Genomic DNA, 17,044 nt, shown 5'->3' with positions numbered 1-17,044 from the left:
TTATCAATTTTGAAATATTTTAATTTGACGCCATTTTTGCCTTTTACAATTTTAATCTGGTACTAGCTTTACTAAAGAGGTCAAAGGTCGCCTTCTATAATTATAATTTTACTAATGGGGTCAAAGGGCAGCCTTAAAATTATTTTCTAATTTCCGTCACTTTTCTCAGTCGACTATGGAATTTTCCCTGCAACAATTACCAGATCAATTCCCTCCAAAATAGGTGCAGAATAACAATAGAATTAAACCAAACAGCGAACAGCAGATTAATTAGAAAAAAGGTTCCTCGAGTGGACGACGCTTCATACAACGTTTCCTTATCCCCTGATAAGCTACAGATTACAAAAAGCTGCAAAGTATATTAGCCAGTAACTAATTACATCAGCTTCGTGTCTGCGATAACCGCGCGCTCGATTTAAAAAGAGAGCTGCCGCTAAAACTGCATGCACAATCTGCCGGAGACAATTTGTTCCGATAAACTTTATCTTGGGACTTTAAAAATAACTTAAAAATAAAGTAGAAATTATAGAAGCCGGCCAATATAATTTATGCAATTAATACGACAATTTGTACGACGAATAAAACAAACGAATAATAAATGAGAGAAGACTGGAGATTTTTTAATGTTTGGTACGTCGACCTCTAAACGCCCTTGGGTCTACGCTGAAATTTATAGAGTTTTCTAGAGCTCGATAGTTATGGGAACCGTGGGAGGTTACGCCAGGTCGTCGACATCCACGTTACACATCGGGGTCGGTGAGAAAAAGAACAGCATTCCGTCAGTCCGTGGATATCAAGGTGACCTTGACATCGCGAGGCACGTGACAGTTATGGCGCATTGCTCGACATCGGAATATGAATTATGGAATTCGGGGATACATACCTCGATTCCACCTGCCGAGAATGATCTACGGGGGCCTGTGGGAAAAAATGATCACCGTTTTTTTTTTACTCGCGGCGATTTATTCGTTTGATCGGGACATTTGAATTTCGCCCGGTATGAATTATGGTCGGCGCGCGTTGGTCGCTTAGAAATCGTGCGTTTGAAATCATAGTGATGCGCTATGAATTATAGTCTCGGCAACGGTATAATTATTTTCGGGTATTTCTGGCCCACGGAACTGTTCTTCCTGGTTTTTTTCCAGAATTAACCTAACCAGGACGACGAAATTTATTTTCTGATTATTCGCTGACGGAAAATAACTATCCGATGAACGATAATTCATAGTTAAAGTATGCAGTATGGTACAATTTATTTTTTAATATTGGCTATATAATTTTGTAGTATAAAATATATTTTATATCATAATTATCTCTGCGATAGAATAAATTTTCCAGTGAAATTAACATTGCAGTGCAATTCATTTTGCGATTACACAATTATTCTATTATTATCAACTTTATACAACAATTAATTTCAAGCATCTGACACAAATAAATAGCATTTTTAAAATTAAATTCTGCTCGATATAAAATAATTAGACGAATAAGTTTCCTTATCGCGGTTAAACGAATCGCCCTGTACATAGGTCCCTAAAATTCTCGCTATCTGGTCAGTCGATCCTACTGTGAATTATGTCAACACATTGTCGTCACGCGTAGATAAAACTGTTCCCCCGGATGTAAACAAATTAAACTGCGGAGAAACCTTTCGTAACGTAGCCAAAGAAGTCCGCAGATTAGAGTGGATGCAGTTATGTCAATCAGCGCATGTCAAACTCGAGAATCCTAAATACACGTATTATTCAGCATAACGTGGTACATCCTTCTCTGGTAAACATACTCAATCGGTTTCACGAAATGACCGGGTTACGTTTTGCTCGGCGATGAGAGCGGTCGATATTTAATATCGTAAAAAAGTAATGATAATAAATACTGAGTGCAGCTTTCAGAATGCGTGTGGATCAGCTAATGTCAAGGTTCTGTCGAGCTCATTTCAAGCAACTTTTTCCTTGGCGAAAATGTAATTCGTTGCTTCGTTTAAGAGTTATTACCAAAAAACGTAGGAAGCCACGCCCTTGGCCGTCTTCGCTCCACCCTCGCTCTTTAATTGGCCCGAGCTTTATGCCAATAACTCGTCGACTAGGCCTCGTGCAACATTTTCGCTGAGGAAAAAGTTGCTAGAAATGACCTCGGCAAGCTCTGTGCTGACAATCTATAGTTGCACGCTGTTTTATGCGGTTATGTCACACTGTAGTCTTATATAATATTGTACTATATTATGCAATAGTATACACCAGTACATAATAGTATATAACAATTACATTTTACTATAAATAAAATGTAGATATGAAATATATAGAGATATAGAGCAACGTATGTTATACTAAAATAAATAAATAAAATATGTAAATATTGTTATATTTAGTACTATAATATAGTAATATATAGTAGTACAATTATTATCCCTATTTACACTGCATGAACACTTTACAAATAATACAATAAAATAATATATATTAATGTAGTAATATATTCATATATACGTTGAATTTACCATACGTACACTATATCAAAAAGCTCAACATAATCATCGATAGTCGAGAAGCAACGGAGTTAGCCGCCTCGCTCGGCGATATCTCCATCCACGTCGCGCGCCGTCCGATAGGACAGTCTTTAGGCGAACAATCCCAGCTCCTTATCAGCTCCTAGTGGCAACTGGTTATCACCCCGGCGATTTCAGACTCGTCCGAAGGAAAAAGGGAAGGAAACGGATCCGACGACGAGTTCATCTGCTGCGTTCAGTGCACGGACGGTCGCCGACGAAAAACGTCCGTCTGCGGGATCATTTATCGTTTCCAATAAACGTTGACCCCCCCAAAGAACGTCGCGCGTACTTTCGTGCTCGAATCGAGGCAGCTTCCGTCCGAAGATGTTACATCACGCGAGATTGTCGAATTGGCTCCGTAAGTGAGAACTTATTTCTTTCTGCGAACGTCGTTCGGTGACAAAAATCACGCTGTCCCAAGCTTTCAAGTATTTGTTATGATTAAAATATGAAAATTGCGAGGTGTAAAAACATCAAATTATGGAGTATAAAATTATGAAATATAAAATTATGAGATATAAAATTATGAAATATGAAATTATGAAATATAAAATAATGAAACAAGTATAAAATGAATAAATGTAAAATAAAGATTGTAAAATGTAATCGAACCAAAAATTGGAGGAAATGTTTGCACTGACTCGGCATCATGGGATCGATGCAGCGAGGTTTCGATCTCGCATGTAAATCCACGGTCTAGTTATCGGTCGAGACGAAAAACTTAAACCTATGGAACTGTAACTTTTCTTTCGGACGCAACAGCGAGGAAATTCATGCACGCTGCCAGACGAACAATTAGAGACAATTAGGCGTCGAGGTGGCAGCCTACTTTCGCGGAGATATCAGAAGACGATCCGATTTCATTTCCGAGATGCTTAGGTATTATTTAGCTGTCGGGTTTAGTACCTGACCGGCGGCGAGCCAGACGACATAATTGTGCCGACATAGTTGCTCGCGGTTAACAACGCCCCGTTTCGCCGCGGCTATTTAATCGTTTCCTTGTACAGGCCAGAAGGATGGACGCAGGATCTCGGAGGAAGCCTATATCGCGGAGTTCGCTATCGTCAGGTCTATCATTTACATCATTGACCATATCGATTAATATTAGTTAATCATTTACGGCCTGCGCATTTGTAATTACAACGCCCCGGGATTTTTGCCTGTGAAAATAATTGTTCGCGTAATCGCTGCGGCATCGTGCGATTGCGTAAACAACGATTTCATCCGTTAATTATTTTAATTAGCCGAAATGGATCGTTTCCCTGTTTTTCCGATCGATCCATTACTCCTTTCTGTCGCAGCTGCACAAACAACGCAGTATAATAATCGCTGGATTTTTATATGGCCATTAGATTCAATTAACTACTAATTTTAATGACATACTATTATTAAATAACTGCTATCATTTTAGTTTAGTAGTGTATTTAAACAAATAGGTTTCTACTGTTTCTATAGCCAGTTTAATTTCAATTAGAATTATTGATAAATCGAATGAAAATTAGGATTATTGATAGATCAATTCGAAATTAGTCCAATCGCTTTTCTTAATTTTTATTTTATTGGTCTCATTTTTCTGACAAAAGGAAACTCAGAGAGAAAAGCTTCGCATTTATTTTTCAATTTTAAAGTTAATCGTAAACTGCTAAAATATTTGAAAATCACGTTATTTATAACCAAGATGTTTATAGATTATATCTAACAATAGGTTATCATACCTATAAGGTTATCATAACTATAAAGTGATTAGCGCGTCGTTAACGAGTACAACAGCATTTCCGTGGTTGTGTCGCGCGTCGATACCGGAACGACCGATCGCATCGATTCCGAAGCTGTTTTCCGCGAAACTGGAAGAAAAAAACCATAAGCGAAGCGTAGCCGCTAGAAAACGACCGGAAATCGTTAATTACGCAAATTGTAACAAATGACCGAGGACCTTTTTTTCGCGTCGTCACCGTGGATCAAACTCGCCTGGCGATCACGGAGCTAATCGTCACGATTTACAATTCACCGAAGATATTACAATTATTCCGCATCTGGTAGGATGTTTTCCGGAGCAGATCGATAATTTTCCGAGCAATAAATATATCCTTGAAAATCAACGATGTCGAAATATGTCGTCAAGATTGTCACGCGACGCATGGATGCGTTTTGCTAAATCAATTAGAAAGCGAACACACCTGTCATCGTTGCATCATCGCAACGTAAAAGAAATTACCTTCGTCTTCGACCAATTCGTTTATTTATCGTGGAGCGATCTCAGCAGTTCATTAAATCGTTACTCTATCGGCGGATCATCGGCGGTCAATAAAATAAATAACCGAAAGAAAATAATTGAATGTAGCTCTTTTAGAAAAAGGTATAGTTGATGGCACTGTTTATCGGTGACACCGCATAAATTGAATCGTGTCCAATTGAATAAATGTAGATTGGACGAACGACTTCAGACGCTAATCGCTCAGCGGTTATTAATTACACTGAACGAGCTGATTTCGGTAAAAACAGTCTTTATGATCGCGATTCGCGAAAACGTAGATGAACGGATAAAACCTGCTCCTGATTTTCATCAAATTTACTGCGGACGTGACGAGGTAGCGAGACATACACGATGTAATGTGCGAAGTCCAATTTATTAATGAGGTGGGGGATTTAAAAAGGAATCTATATATTATTTGGTATTTTGTGAAATGAATGTTCCTCTGATTGAATATTTTAGTGATTGAATATTCCGGTGACCGAATATTCCTGTGACCGAATATTCCCGTGACCGAACATTCCTGTGACCAAATATTCCTGTGATTAAATATTGTCGTGACCGAACATTCCTGTGACCAAATATTCCTGTGACCAAATATTCCTGTGACCGAACATTCCTGTGACCAAATATTCCCGTGACCGAACATTCCTGTGACTAAATATTCCTGTGATTAAATATTGTCGTGACCGAACATTCCTGTGACCAAATATTCCTGTGATTAAATATTGTCGTGACCGAATATTCCTGTGATTAAATATTGTCGTGACCGAATATTCCTGTGACCAAATATTCCTGTGATTAAATATTGTCGTGACCGAATATTCCTGTGACCAAATATTCCTGTGACCGAACATTCCTCTGACCAAATATTCCTGTGACCAAATATTTCTGTGATTAGATATTCCTGTGACCGAACATTCCTGTGACCAAATATTCCTATGACCGAACATTCCTGTGACCAAATATTTCTGTGACCGAACATTCCTGTGACCAAATATTTCTGTGACCGAATATTCCTGTGACCGAATATTCCTGTGACCAAATATTCCTATGACTAAATAGTCTCGTAAATAAATATTCCTGTGACCGAACATTCCCATAACCGAACATTCTCTTAACAGAATATTTCTATGACCTAATATTCCTATGACCAAACATTCCTGTGACCCGATATTCCCCATCACTACAAAGTATCGACTTTTTTAAGGGTTCAACAAATGAGAATCGTCGCAACTAAACCACCGAGCCGTGAACTTGCGAAAACTATCGATCGAGAGTGTTGCCATTGAGCGAAATAGTTGTCGGGGCACCTAAGCGACGATAAACTTTGTAAATGGCACAGTGACTCCTAGCGGAAACATGTTATCATGGATTCTTTAATACTCCATTACAACAGCGTGCTCGCATAATCGAACAAGCGTGTAGCTGTTCCCCGGTCTGACGGGAATTTATTGATCGATAAATACCATTGAACAGTGGATCTTCTTATGCGGCGATCGACCGCTTTTTCACGGGTGAATTCGCGTAATCGGTCGACATTATTTTTCCGGTTGCATTGTATGAAGCCTGGACATTGACACGTCAACAAAGGATGTGTAACATTGCCTCTGCTTTGTGTACGATAATGAATTTATTGAGCAATTTATAACTACGTTATAGATTCATTTTTATAATGATTTTAATAATATTATTTAAATGCTATTACTTAAATAATATTTTCTAGACACTTGCAATAGAATCCTGATTTCAAGAAACTTTTTCCTTTGCAGCAACATTTTACGTGGCTTCATTAACGAGTTATTCACGAAAACCATTCTGAGCTCCGCCCTCTTGCTCTCTCGCCACGCCTTCGTCTCCTGATTGGCCCTTGATTTTTGCTAATATCTCCTCAACGAAACTTCGTAGGTGATTTTCGTAAAGGAAAGAATTGCTTCGAATCACACGAGGAATCTTCCCAAGGCCTCAGAATATTTCTTTTATAATCTAAATATTAGAAACAATTTTTTAGAAGATGACCCTGTTCAGAATCAAAGCGCGCTCGTTCGTAAGGAGATCGACGCCTCGCGCGACAGGTGTTCGGCCAGCACGTCCGACCATATCCCGATATTTCTACTTGCCGCAAAAACCGATCGATTACAGGTCAAAGGTTCGTCGAATGACTCTCGCGTTTAGCATGGACGGTTTTTAGACTCGCCTCCTTGTCGTTTCACAAAAGTGTGTTACACGACCGTCGCGAATCATTCGTTACCGAATAATTCAACGTACGATCGAGAAACAACAGTTTAAAAGCAAAGCTACGCGATGACATTACGGATTCATGCATTACTTACGTCTTCGACGCAGTACACCTGAGCGCGGGTCAATTAGAATACCTGTGGCCGATCTGTAACGATCCGGGACGTTGCCGTGACGCTTGTCCGATCTACGAAATAGATCTCGTTGACAGCTTTTTCTTGAACACTTGTTTTTCTTAGTCTGAATCGCAAGTGGCACCAGTTTGTCTACGCGATGACAGATCTCCATAGAAGTACGATAATTACAAGCGATATATAACGATCGACATCAACATATACATACCTGGATAAATTATAATAATTCTGACATAACCGGACTAGACGATTTATTTATTTTTTAAATGTATTCATCAAATATATTTTTCATTAGAATATTAACAAAATCAAAATTTAATCATTTAAAAATTTATAATGTTATCTTAGTGTTACTGTTATTTTAAAAATAATTATTTCGACTGGATATATTTTTCTCGTCGATTAAAAAATTGAGAAACCACCCTTTATATCACGTGTTCGGTTAATGTAACTAAATAAATAAATTGCTAAAATAATTTGGACGATCGAGGTATAAATCCGACGTAATCCGAGCATTATTGCGATGACATAGTTTGTTGCTATTGACCTCAGATGCGAAATACAAGTCCACCGCTTTCAGATAAGTTCGCTGGTTTAACTAATTAGCGGGTCGAGATCAAGCTCGTTGTCTGACGCGTTCCTCGACACGTGGCTGCTTTCTCCGCGAAAGATAGAGCAGTTTATAATGCGTTCATTGTCTCCGCGGAGACAGAAGACAGTATCCTAGACACGCAGGCGCGCCATGGAACGCCAGTATGTACATCCCTGTTGAATTCGATAAGATAACGATAGAGTTGTTTGTTACGTGTGTCATAGACAGTGTTATTCCTTGCGAGCTATTTCTAATAACTTTATTCTCGAATATAATAAAATATAATTTTCACTGAGTTCGCTGATTGTATAATAACGAAAAGTAAAATTAATATAAATTCTATAGTGAAATATATTGAAAAGAATAAAATAAAATAAATATAAATTCTGTACTAAAATATATTAAAAAGGATAAAATAAGATAAATATAAATATTATCCTAACGCATATAGAGAATAAAATAAAATACCCAGAGCAGTGTAGTAATTCATAAGTGTTACCTTCTCGAGGAGCCAATGGAAAAAATCGAATTAGAGTAGAAAAATGAGGGATTTAGTCTGCTGTATAATAGAAACATGAACCGGGGGACCTTGTTATTGATATCTTGACACCGCGGGACGTTCTAAGGACGACCATGATTTGCTAGAGCGTTAGGTTGGGACTGTGGATTCGGAGAAACGAGTCGAAGGCCAGTCGTCGGAGAAACCGGCGCGGCGAAGAAGGTCCTCGCTGGTGGATCGTCGTGTCGCATCGGCGCTAATGGCCAGGACCTTTTGCTTCTCCAAGTTGGACGGTCGCAACAGGAAACCGCGATCCTCGTATTTGCATATCGCGGCGCCTTAGCGACGTTTTACACGTACATAGAGCGCCGTATTTTTCGATCGCGATCGCGCAAAAATCAACGCCCACCGCGGGTAATAGCCCCGAGACGAAACAAGAGAAAAGAGAGGACCTGCGTGATCGGGGGACGGTGATCGCGACTATCGCGACGCGATTTATAAAACCGGGTCCGAGCGAGAACGTTTCAAGCCATAGACATGCTTGCAACACTGTTTCTCCGACTGTGCTGTATATATATATATATTTTTTTTTTTTTGAAACAGGAATTTATTTCTGTATCGAATGAAATAGTAGGTGATATTCTCGATCGATTTTATAAGTAGGCAATATATAATTCACATGCACGCAGAGTCCACAAAAGGTTTCGGAGAAGTGTTGGAGAAAAATCGGCCAAGTTTGACTGGCGATAACTGCGCCAAAGGTCATCGCAGGATCATGACTCTTTTTTTTAATTAAAGCTTCGAGTCTCTATTTTAAAACACTGTCCTTCAATTTTAAATTTCTCGGACGCTCGCTGTTCCATTTATTTAAATATAACCACAGAATAAAACAACCCCTTTTCTATAGCCGTTTTTATCGTATTAAAAATTGCCAAGTTTGAAAAATTGCACGGACTTTGAAAAATTTTTTACAGGGATGCCGTTTACGGTAAAATGAAGCTTAATCCTTCTCCTTTAATTTAAAAAAAAGTGGAACTAGGCTGCGATTTTTTTTCGCGAAGTTACAGCACTTTAAAGACACCCTTGTCGAAACAATCCCCAGAAGGGGGTGGTTTTTCTATGGTTTTGTTTAAATGGTTATCGTAGTTATGGGGCATCGAATTTAAAATCTAAGTATACTGTTTTAAAGCAGAGGTTTCAAGCTTTAATTTAAAGAAACAGTCATTGTTCTACGATGATTTTTCGCAGAATTATTATTTCTTAAATTTGGCCAATTTTTACAAATTTTGCCTCGCTCTGATTTTTCTCAGCTGACATATTTCGTTGAATTATTCTTTTTATTCGTACAAATTTAATTTGTTCTTTATTATTATTTAAAGTGAAGATATTTCAGCTGCTCTGTGAATAACCCTGGTCAGTTTCCATGGAAGATTCCTGGGCAGCTGTTTTTCGGCACAGTGACTCACAGGACTCCGGATGTTTGGATTATCTCGCGATCCTTTTTTTGCGAGGATATTTATAATCTCGAGTTTTCGGGAAAAACAGTCGTATATGCTAAGCAAGCCAGAAATTTAATGCGGCTTTCGGGTATTCTTGTACGCTGGGAGGACTCGGGCGCTTTGGTCCAAGATTTTATCAAAATTACAGCTTTCTTTCTGCGTCATTTTATCTTTCTTTTTTTTCGCTACGACTTAGTTGGGCGGAACAATAAAATGGTGATTTATTTTTACAACACTTTACACAGACCTGGGCAGCTTTTATTTAAATTGAAGACAATGCGTGACTGTTAGAAATAATTAATAGCCAGAAAGAATTAATAGCTAGAAATAATTTAATTCTCTATTTAAAATTATAATTTGCAATTTCTGTTTCTATTAGAAATTCAGTATATTCGAATTTCTGTTAAAAGCCTATTATAATTAAAATTCCTATTAAAAATCTATTATTTGTCTCAAACATGCAACACAGGAATTAAAGAACCACAAATCGCCGTTTCAAAGTCTACTGTGCGTCGCTGGGAATAGTTCAAAAAAGATGCCAAGTCGTCGAAGTCAACGTTATCGGCGATCAAAGAAGAAAATTTCGACGATTCTGCGATTAAGTGCTGAAATTCGCACTATTATTTTACGCGTTTCGTATTACATAAAATACCGGGCACATGAATGAAAACGTGCGCTGCCAGCGTTCTGGGGTATTACGTGAATAATCGAGAGGAGAAAAAATGAGGGTTGACCCGAGATCCGGACCTCGACCCGTTGTATTTCCTCCGTGAACCTAGGCTTTATAGCTGGCACTACGATAAACTCACGGATATCGAACTGGTGATAACGGCGCGCGATAAGGAAATATCTGGCGCGAGGAGATGATCCCTGGTAGCCGAATCGATTTTCTTCGATCAGATATCAAAAACGGCTGTGCCGAGAGGAGAAGATTTGTGTACTGTCCGTTGCAGCATAATTAATTCAAGCTAATATGCATGAATTCCGGGACTTCCGAATATTTATTAATCACGGCAAACGTTAAAGATCGTCGTGATACGAAATGTCACGGTGACATCAAAATCGTTGCAGGAATTTAATATTTTTCCAGTGATTTTTTCAAATGTGACGACAATATTAAAGCGGCAATAAATAACGTGGCAAAAATTATTTTATTATTAACAATGGCGATATTAAATTCCCTGCTATCCCGGCCGTATGACAAAATAATGGCGATGTTACAAAATGATGGAAATATTAAAAAATCATAGATCTTTAACCTCGTGGACGATGCGCTGTCCGAATTGATTTCCGAGTACCGAAAATTCTTCCTGTTCCTTTTTTTCCTTCTCTGCGAGAATTTACGAGTTTCAGGTGAATGCTAATTCTTGACGTATCAGGCGCGCTTACGTTATTGGCTTCCTAGGCAGTTGTAACTCACGGGATTATAATCTAAACTGCCGTGTAATGCAAAATAGTGTAACGATGCTGTCCCGTTTGTGGAAAGTTTGCGATCCTCTCTATTATATTATACTATAGTTTATGCAAATTTTTCCTATTAAAAAGTACACCTGCACGCTAAAAAATACACTGGAAAAAATAAAATGGAATAAAGAAAAATAAAATAAAATAGGAAAAATAAAATAAAATAGGAAAAATAAAAATAAAATGAAATAGAATAGACAGAAATAAAATAAAATAAAATTACGAATCGCCATAAATATTCTCTGTTATACTCTCGTCGATAATGTCTTCTAACAGTAATCAACTCGGGTATTTATACCTCTCGTTTAAACGCTCTGATTTTTCAAACGTCACCTACTCATTTCTGCTAAAAATACGGAATATTCGCTAATTAACGACGCCTCTGCCAAACGTTTCCACGATGTAATTTCCGCTCCCGCGGAAGTACCAACCTTCGAGACGCCCGACTCGTGACATCTTATTCAATAAAATTCCGTATATCACGTCCTGTCACGCGATCTTCTCTCGTAATTCTACCTAACAGCTCGACAATCGATCTGTCAAGAATTAAATAACACGTCGAAGCGAAGAACGCGTGTTGGAAACGTGCGTCGCAAACCGTGCGACACCTCATCCCCCTTATTAATCTGGAGCAAAGACGAACGCATCGTCATTGCGGTTTATTTCCATGGAAACAGCCACGAAGCTTCCGGATTCCACGAGTTTTCTCTTTTACTGAATTCCTAGGTTGTTTTTTACAGTGAAAGTGTCATTTCACACGGCGACGTCATAGATTCGCGCCGGAATTCCGAATTGGAATATGATTTGATTCGGATGACCTCTTTCCCAGGTGAGTTCCGCGCAAACTGGTTTGTGATCTATGTCGGTTCTGAGAACGCGGAGGTTTCAGAAGCTTCTCGAATAATTCGAGAAAATTGTTCTCTCGGCAGCCATAACCTCAACTTTGAAATTGGAGCGTCGACCAAAAAATAGTGGATATTCGAACAGCCGTAGCTTCGTCGAAAATTAACCTAAAAGCATGAACTATTTTTGAAAATAAAGCCTAAAGTCTCTATTTTATAATGCTATAATCAAATTGTTTCATATCTTTCATCGTCATTACTGTAAATATTTTTAAGACCCATGTCCACGGTACCGAAAAAGTGCGAAGTTCGTCGCCCTCTCAGGAGCGGAAACAATTTTTTCATATCACGTGACTTACACCATTGTAAAGCTCGTACCTTCCCCTTTAATTTGACTACCGAATTAAGTTTCTACGATTTTTTCTCGCAGAGTTATCGGGTTTCAAAGTGGACCCTTTATTTTTACAATAATGTACAGAGGGTGCTGAACTCTGGATTCAGTGGAGGACTGCAGCGACCTGCACGCCTTCACCTGCTGACGTCAAGAGACTAGTCGGTACTCAAATTAAAGAGAAAAGTGTCAGCTTTACGATGCTGTAAACCGCATAGCCGAATAAAATTCGTGCGACTCTGTAGAGAGCGTTGAACTCAGCACTTTTTGAGTATCTTGAATATGCCATCGAATGGATATTTAAAAATATTACGATGTTGTTTACGCTCGATATTAAACAATTACAGTATTCTATCATACAGTAGAGACTTCAAGCTTTAATTTAAAACATAAACCATTAAGAAAGGATAACTTTTCGCGGAGCTGCAGCTGCTGAAAGATCCACTATTTCACTGTCAATAATTACAAATAATTACATTTCGCTGTCCGGTTTATTTATCGCAGCCCAATTAGCCGATTACAAAGATAATTAATGGACCCAGCGTCCTCGATGATGCTGCAAGTTCTTCCGTAGAGGCCATCGGGTTCTCGGGATCAAGGTTAAGGGGGGGTGGGGTTGATGAGACAAATCAGCTCGACGGGATCCTTAGCGTCAAACGACTGCGCAGGGTCAGAGTTAGCTAAATTACTACGTTGGGGACCAACAAAAAGAGCAAAAAACATTCTCTTTTGTTGCAGACTTAGGTCCGGCCGAGAAATTTGTTTCGTCGACCGATGGGGGAGTAGTTTCGCGCAGGATTATGTCCTATAAAATAAACGAAATGGATTTGACTCGAAAAAGTGCTGAATAATCGAGAAACGAATCGCAGTCTGACGTTCGACAATTTTTTTCCGATTGGGAAATGAATTTGGCTGTTTTGGGATTTTTCTTCAGAACGCTGAATATTTTTTTATATTCTAGATATTTTTATAAATATGGATAAGAATGTATGATATTCTTCTGTTGTTATTGAATATTCTCTAAAAATTAATTTTGAAAGAGGACCTTTAATTTGGAACAAGATTAAATCGACCTAATTAAATATCTCTCTCTGAAAAAATATTTCAAATAAGATTTAAATAATTCTGACAGGTAACTTTAATTTAGACAACAAAGTCCCCAACGTTTTAGCTAAAAAATGGAAGCAACAAACAACCAAGGAAACGCGATAAAAATCAGAAACTGCAACCACGTGGCTGTCTATCTTCGTCGCCAAACTGACTCGACAAGCCGCGTCATTGGCGGTCCACGAGACAATCTCGAAAGCTTGTTAACAGAGCCGAGATCTGCGATGAACAAGATATTATGTACCGAATCGAGAGAGAGAGAGCGCATCCGAGAAAAATCGGCCCGGCGGAAGAATCCACAACAGCCATAAATATTCATCGAGCCACGTCCGATCCCGGCGCGTGCACGATTACGATCATCGACACCAAACAAAACACATTCGCGAAAGAATTTCGCGGATCCCGTCGCGAGATAACGCTTCACGTCTCGTCTCTTCCCGCCGTCGACGTTCTAATGTGGTCGTTCGGGCGAGCAGAGAGAAAAAAGGAAACGAAGAAAACAGGCTGCGAAGAAAAAAGGAAACAAAGGGAACAGTCTGCGAGGAAAATAGAAAAATGAAACGAACGTCGAAGTAGATCCAAACGGCCCATTAATCCTAAGGGACACCTGCGCAGGAATCCACGGGAACGGACGAATTCCAATAAAAAAATACGGCCGACCTAATCGCCTCGTGGCGCGTCGTCGAAAGTGAAAGAGAACGCGCGGCGTCCTGATTCACCGTCCGAATACAACGTGTCGTCGTTTTTCAAGATAATTGCGTGACCGCGCGCGGCCGTCGAGCTCGCGCGTCACGAAAACCGGGACAGCGTATCTCGATTTTTTACTCCTTTTTTTTTTTTTCTTCGGCGGAACGACGGTGTCGATGAGCATAAATTACGCCCGCGAAACGGCGGTCAAAACCGTGGCCGGGAATTAACAGTGGAAATGGCCAAGGTCGGGTCAAAATCTTCCAAGAGAAAAAAAGCGCTTCGGCCGAGAAGAAGCGAGGGCGACGACTCGTCGTCGGACGACGACGATCACGGATCTAGTCTAGATCCACGGATAGTTTAGCATTCGTTGCGAGAGACTATTTTGCCCGCGAAGGCCTTGGGGAGTCGCGGAAACGGGCCTTGACGTCCGACCGGTTCACTGTGCGCGATTATTTTCATCTAGCCGCGGTTTTCTAATGGCTCGTTCAAACACCGCCGACTCGTTGATTTAAGTAAAATAACCCTGGAACCACCCCCTTCGATATTTCGTCACGTGTGACCCGAAATACAATCATAGCAACCGAAATATTATTTATTATATTCTATTATATCATTTATTGATAAAATATTATTTTTAATACCACGTAACTCCTTTAATGACATTACAGTCGACTAATTAAGCAGAGTGGATGCATATCAGTAGACTAGCTGCACGTCACGTGATATTAAAGCTTCCTAAAAGAGAGGTTAGAAATTATCGCGAAAGAAATCTCCGTAAAAAATCTATAATTTGAATACGGATTTCTGCGTCCAGCAATGAATTATTTTGAAATTCTTCTTAAATTCGAAATTATTCTTAATTTTAAATTCTTCTTAAATTCTAAGTTATTCTCAATTCTAAATTATTCTTAATTTTAAATTCTTCTTAAATTCTAAGTTATTCGCAATTCTGAATTATTCTTAAATTCTTAAATTATGTTTATCTTAATAAGAGGCAGATCGAGGAAGCTGGACACGATCCTCGAACGCGATTAGTTTCGCAGGTGCATCAGGAATGACTCGACAATTGAATAATTGAAAGCGAATAATGTTTTACTGCGCACATCTGCTCGTTTCCTGTCACTTTGTTTATGCTTGTAATTAGACAGGGGAGAGAACTTGAACAAGCCCCGTTTTATTAACCCGCGAGAATTTGCTTTGGTGTCGCCTGGCGCGAAAAGGGTCCTTAGAACCTACCGGTACAATGGAGCTAAACTTGATTGCGCAATTAGCGTGTCTCCAAAGAGCCTACTGTTTTCCGGGAACGTTATTATGGGGTTCGCATTGAGTCCTCATGAGATGCTGCACTGTCTTTTAATTAATACGCCATTCCCAGTTTTAGATATTTTAGATGGTGCATTTTGTTTTTTGAAATAACTTGGTTTAGGTGCTGTGCCATTTTTTGGTTCCGATACTATGCCATATTTTAGGTTAATTACCAGATTATTTCTTAATTTAATTACTGGATTATTTTTTAATTTAATTACCGTGTTATTTTTTGGTTAAAATACTCAACCATTTTTTGGTTTAAATACCGTACCATTTTTTTATTTAAACAATATACCATTTTCAGTTTTAGCCACTAATCCATTTGTTACTTTAGCTATTATACCATTTTTTAAATCCACTATTACAGTGTAATAATTCAATTCGCGGCTTTAAGATATAATTCTATCAATTATACGAGCCAAAATAAGGAGCAAAACTAATTGATAACCTCAAAATGATCGTAGTCTTAAAATATTCCAAAAATACCTCTAATATTCGTATAATTAAGTTCGCAGCGTGGTATGATCGGAATTCTGATTGTTTTGCAAGATAATGAGTTTGTTGACGGCAGAATATACGCAGAAAATTGTCACACGCCGTTCGAGCTCCCCAGATTCTTCCGCGAGCAATGAAAACCAGTCGATAAAGACGTAATAAAATTATGATTTAATTAGATGGGCGTCTCCCTTCCTAATGACATTTTGATTAATGCCTTCGCTGTGATCGATCGCTTGTGTTAGACACAATTGTTCGATGTCCGTGGCGGTAGGTATTTATGGTAACCGTGAATCGCTGACGTATTTCTACGGACGAAACGTGCAATTAAAGCGCGCGAGAAAACCTTGCCGGCACACGGGGAAATTTCCTCGCGAACGGTCTCAAACGATGGCGAGACACAATTTTACAGGATTTTACTTTTACACGAGTTTCCACGATTTTCCAGGATTTTCTACGACTTTCCATGATTTTTCCTGATTATCCATTTCCACGATTTTCCATGATTCTTTATGGTTTTTCTTCTCCACGATTTTCCAGAATTTCCAAAGACTCTTTATGATTTTTCACGCTTTTCCTTTTCCACGATTTTCCAGAATTATCTACGACTTTCCATGATTTTTCCTGATTATCCATTTTCACGATTTTTCATGATTCTTTATGGTTTTTCTTCTCCACGATTTTCCAGAATTTCCAAAGACTCTTTATGATTTTTCACGCTTTTCCTTTTCCACGATTTTCCAGAATTATCTACGACTTTCCATGATTTTTCCTGATTATCCATTTCCACGATTTTTCATGATTTTTTATGGTTTTTCTTCTCCACAATTTTCCAGAATTTCCAAAGACTCTTTATGATTTTTCACGCTTTTCCTTTTCCTTTTCATGATTTTTTATGGTTTTTCTTCTCCACGATTTTCCAGAATTTCCAAAGACTCTATGATTTTGCACGCTTTTCCTTTTCCACGATTTTCCAGGATTTTCTA

The sequence above is a fragment of the Augochlora pura genome, chromosome 11 (genome assembly GCF_028453695.1).
Source record: "Augochlora pura isolate Apur16 chromosome 11, APUR_v2.2.1, whole genome shotgun sequence".
Lineage (NCBI taxonomy): Eukaryota > Metazoa > Arthropoda > Insecta > Hymenoptera > Halictidae > Augochlora > Augochlora pura.
This window is presented reverse-complemented; position numbering follows the sequence as displayed.